Below are 6,014 nucleotides of genomic sequence, written 5' to 3' on the forward strand. Positions count from 1 at the left end.
TTTAGGTAAATTTCAGGAGAAGATATACACTAATTGACTCAGGACTCACCGGGTCGACTCAGCCAGTGATTCTAAATCTATCCCCCATCTGATGAGTGAACCAACCTATTCTTGAGCCAGGTTTGCTGACCATGGCACCCTCATGATGAATGGCCTGATCTTGCATGTGTATACCAGAATGGAAGAACAATTCAAGAGACTTTTGGGGGATGGTCTACCATGTCAGGATGGCCTATCAGATCAATGCTCTACTTCCCCTTTTAGCTCATGCTTGAAAGGAGACGGAAGAAATGGTTGGAATCTCTTGAAAAAAATATGAAAGCAATGGAAGCATTAGGATTGGTCTCCACCAACGGTACTGTTTTTGTGGTAGATACAAAAAAAGTTAAGTATTTTACTATCTTGCTTTGAAGATCAATCCACTTGCCTCTCAAATTTATACCGTACACCCGGTGTGTGTATGTGATGATCCAAACCGTTCGGTCATTGTAAGACCCCACAAATGGGACAAATGCCAAAATTCATAGGGCTTGGAGATTCCTAACCGTGGTTGGATGGTTGCAAATATTATACACCATATTTTAAATGGTTAGGATTACTACAATGAGTGGGGCCCAGTTAGCAATCCTTGCAAATCTTAATCCTCGAGGACTATGGCCCGTCATTTTCTGTTGAAATAGTGGGCCAGATCCATCATTTTTGTCAGGCTTAGGTCCTTGCTTTTGGCCATTTTGGGCTCAAGGCTACCTGCATTTTATTTTATTTTTACCTGAGAAACTTGCTAATATCACAACAGCATCTCCTCTACAAGTTGCCATGAGCAGTACACTCACAAAATCTTAGCTGTCCATAGAGCTGTACGCGAGTCGAGCTTAGCACAGCTTGAGTTGGCTCGGTCCTCGAGCCAAACTGGCTAGCTCGGCTCAGTTCGGTCAGCACCTCAGGCCAGTTTGAGCCTGTGTGACATTTTCTCAAACTCATGAAATGCACCTTCAGTTTCTCACCATTTGCAAAACAGCAGCATCAGTTTACAAGTATTTCAGCAAACACTTAGTAGGCAGTATCAAAATCAAGATTAGGGGTAGTTTTATCATATAATGTTTTTTTTTTTTTTGGTAGTGATTTTTTTCATATCCATACCTTCCTTGCTGCTGACCGATCCCAGGGAGGAGGCATTCACCCGAAACAACACTTCATTGAGTCATTTCATCAAACACTTAGTGAGCAACATCAATATCAAAATAACTGAGTTACCAAACTAGTTTGATCTGAGTCTATTCGAGCTCGGCCAAGCTCGAACTAGGCTCAAAATTTTTTAGAGCTCCAAAAATCAGCTCGACTCGGCTCAAACTCAGTTTCGAACCAAGTCAAATCAAGCTTTTTCAAGTCAAGCGAGTTAACTGAGCTAACTCAGTTCGTGTACAGCTCTAGCTCTCTATGAGGTGGGCCCTTCTGTAAAATCCTTAGCGGGGTCAGATTTTCTACATGGCGGATCCGTGTGATGACAAGCTGACGGATGAATTTCAACCTGTTTCCGATTTTATAGGTGCCACTTTCCAGTTGGTGAATTTGGATCTCATTAATCTCAACCGTCTATTTGAGGGAGGCGACCGAGGGTTTGGGTCTTCCTGTTTTGAACTGTCCATTTGGTGACCATGAAAGGAATGTTAAAAGTGGAGATGATCAGTGGCTCAGATTTAACGAGCGAAATGAGTTTGTTTAGATCATCTGTTTGATGGGGTTTCTGATTTACGTTCCATTTACACTGGGCCCCACGGTTCGGACCATCTGGATTAGCATCCACGTGGGTAGGTTGCCACGAAGAATGTTTTTATTAAATAGATGTGCCCTGTCTTGATTTGATATGGACCGTCCGCACCTCGAATTCTAATGGACGAAATTTGTCCAGATTGCGTGATTCTAATCATCCATCCAATACCTTTCAAATGGATGGTAATAAAAAACATGGGAAATGTCCGGAATCAACCAATAAAATCCAAGTGATTGAGCAGTTGCAATCATCTGACTACCTTGACTTTGGAGCCATTGGTAATCGAATGTGGGCCCTACTAGATGAGTAGTCGGGGCGAATCATTGTGGGGCCCAAACATATCTCATCATGAAACATAAGAGGATGCTCGACACATGGGAGAATGCCTATTGATAACTCCTTTAATAATGTAATACAGCCAATTGATCACATGAGAGGGAACGTACTGCAACTCATGGTCCCAAACCATCTTCATGGCAAGCATGATACTTGTGTGGGACATCAGTGCCATGAAAATGGTATCCCCCACCACAAGGATCTCCTCATTTTGGGGGGGTTGTGGAGTGCAAAGGTCTGTCTCTCAACACGCGGATGTGCCCTATGCAGTGAGCGAATTGGCCCACTCAACATATAGCTGTTGCCTATGCGATGAATGGATTAGCCTTGCCTTATTTTGTAAGTGGTGTTGTAGCCTTATATTTTAAGCCGGGAATTCTGACTTGTAATAACCGAGAGCTACAAGGTATATATGAGAAATATTACTGCTGAAAATATGTTAGGGAATTGCTGAAATTACGTGGGATAGTCTACCACTGCGTATGCTGGAACTTGACCGGGCTATAAAATAAATAGCTATGTGGAGGTAGTGAATATGACCACTTAAAATTTTACCAATTAAATTTATAATTGCGTAATTAAATAATTTACTAATCTAAAACTAATAAGGCAATTTAATACTAATGCTTCCAAAGGAAAGAGGGTCCAATCAAATAGACTTCAAAACATGCATCAATAAGCAACTAATTTATAATGTAGATAATGAACTTGTGTGTGAAATGTGGTAACTATTTAACTCCTAGCATTTATTTAATTATGTATGCATATAATTCAGTAAATTAAATCTACAAGCATGATTAGAAATGTGGTCAAAAGATAATTCTAAATACAAGGATGTATAGTGGTTTGGTTTCCCTATTCCACTCCCGGCAGATGTACTTTCTTTGGGTGTACTGGTATTCACTATCGGAGGTTTTTAATGGGTTCAACCTTACACAAGGAACTAATGTACACTCTTACCCGACACTCCTTCGAAGACTTAGTTGATTTTCTATCGACTAACCAATAACATTGGTTCTAGTAAAAAAATTCACATTTACCCCCGTCGAAGGCTCTCACGGAGACTAACACGTATGCTCTCGTGTCAGGTAGATTTGGCCCTACACAAGAGCTGCAGTCTTACACAAGAACCTATGTGAGCTTAGGTCACAAACTGTTACACTCAATTCTACATATAGAAAGAGTGTATGGACTCATACTTGACACTTATTTATCGAATTAAGCCACTTTGTTGTGCCTTGCTTGAGTTGTTTCTTTAAAACTCTCCTATTGTTGAATCGACTCCTCAATTGCTCCCACGTTTGTTGATGCTAATGGTTTAGCTCCACGAAGAAACACCTTCTATGCGATGCTCCAATGCAATGACAAAAGTGATACGAGGATGGTAGAATCTCCTACACCTAGTGTCATAGTTGAAATCCTAAGGGATTCACCTAAATGAGTGTTCTAGAGGGTTTAGATAAGAATTTGACTATTGGTTCAAGTCTAATATCTAGAACGAGACGGACATCAGGCTCATTTTTATAATCGAGGGTGGAATCCTCTCTCAAGTAATAAATCACGAGGAAGATGACTTAAATCACATAGGTTTTGAGGCTTGGGATGAGAGATATGAGTAGGGAATCTCCTAAGCTTTTATTACACCAAAACTCATCTAAATACCCAATAATTGAATGCTCTTTTATAGGAAATCATGTTCCAACACCTAGTTAATAGATCTATCGATGAGATCGAAGGTCCTTCGATAGGATCGAATTGTCTGTCGATCCCATCGAGAAAATACATGAATTTATCTGTTGGGCTGTTGGACTATTTCTTCGACTGGATCGAGTGGGTCCTTCGATGCCATCGAGACCCATCGATAAACTATTTTATCAATGAAGGTTTACCAATAAAGGTTAAGATCATATAGATGTTATGGTTGTTTTGGGTCTAAGTTTAATGTTACTAAGGCACCTCATTTACCTGTTCTTTACTCCTTGATATTACAAGTCTTCATGTGTTTTTGGTCTTTAGCTACGAAGGGCTCAACCGACTCCCTAATACACAGACGCATGTGATCGACAAACAAAGTGTACAAATAAGTGCACTAACATTGACGTTAAACAATAATCCTCCGTAGTATTCTTCATGCATCGAGTATAAGCTAAAGTTTTATTTTTGTTTCTCGATCGTCAAAAGTTGATTTTGATATTCATTTTTTTAATATTTTTTCTAAATTATAGTTTCTTTGGGATTTCATAACCTTATCTATACATAGGGGAGTTTCATTTTAGATTAATTTATTCTAAACATTGATAATAATGATGTATCTCTTACTTTGTCAGTTATTTCAAATTAATCAATTATAGATAAATCTGTAAAATAGCATGCGAGATTAAGTGATACTGAAAATAACCATATGACAAGACTAAGTCATACTAAAAATAACCATATGACAAGACTAACTTATTTTGGAATGTTAGGCTCCTTATACGAAGTTGATCTATTATTTTATTAACACCATATTTCTAGAAAAAAAAACTACTAAAAAATATTTTTCTAAAGAAGTTATATTTAAGTGTTTATTAGAGACAATTCATTCTAAAATATATAGACCCTAAATGTATGTGCTAAAAATAAACGTTAACACTTTATCACTTTCATTAATGATTACTCGTGTTATATATATATATATAAGTTCAAATGGAAAATTAAGTAAAGAATAAGATCAAAATTTTTAGATCTGATAAAGGTAGTGAGTATACATTTGAAATATTTAAATCATACTGTAAAAGTGTTGGGATCGTCTAAGAGTATATGATATATAGTTTATAATCCACAATAAAATGGAGTTACAGAGAGAATGAATATAATATTGTTGGACATAGATCGATAATCACACATGTTAATCTTTCTACCATATTTTGGGAAGACGCATTGCTCACATTCATTTATGTTTTTAACAAAAAATTATCTAAATATATTTTTAAGACCCCATTTGAGATATGGACGAGGGTATTTCTTCTCTAGTTGACCTACACTTTTAAGGATTTCTACAATATGTTTTATTATCCGCTTCTTATAGCGATAAAGTTAAAATATCGTTGTCCAATGCATGACCTAGTGGTGGATAAGGTGCATTTCAACACTGTGGTCATGGGTTCAAGTACCCAAGTTATGTGTGTAAAAAAAGTTCTAAAAGATAGACATAAATACCATATTCTAAAATGGTGATTTAGATGAAGAAATATACAAGTAACAATCCATGAGATATATAAATAAGAACCCACAAAAAGTTTGTAAGCTACTGCAATATTTCTATAGGCTAAAGAAATCTTCAGGCCAGTAGTACATGAGGTTTCACTTAGTAATCGTATCCTTTGAGTTTATAATTAGCCAAGAAGACTATTATACATATATGTGAAGCGACCTGAAAAATCCGATATATGTGAAGTGTAATACCCCTAGTATTGTCAAGCGCATTCCCAAACACTTCTTGGCTAAATTACGTGTGCAATCGCACCTTTGTACGAGTGCCCTAACTTTTTGTGCGATAAAACAATCCACACGTGAGAATTAGTCTAATGGGGGCACATAATTACATAGAATTAGAGGTAAGAAAACCTACTTAAGAAAATTGAATTCGAAAGGGTAATTCGGTTTAGATGCATTTAATTGAGTGTAGATCCAATAAGAGATTTGGAGAAAACAGATTTTCTACATTAATTAAACAAATTAATAATCAATAAACTTAAAATTTTCTTTAATTACTCTTCTAATATAAGGTTTTGAGAGGTTACTTACCTCAATTGATCCGGTTTGACTCGTTTTGACTCACTCGGCTCCAACCGGAGTCTACTCATGAATTCGACTTCCAAGCCTAATATTCTGAGGTAACTAAACCTGAAACAGACTCAAATCGGTC

This window comes from Magnolia sinica, chromosome 15 (assembly GCF_029962835.1).
Source record: "Magnolia sinica isolate HGM2019 chromosome 15, MsV1, whole genome shotgun sequence".
Taxonomy (NCBI): Eukaryota; Viridiplantae; Streptophyta; class Magnoliopsida; order Magnoliales; family Magnoliaceae; genus Magnolia; species Magnolia sinica.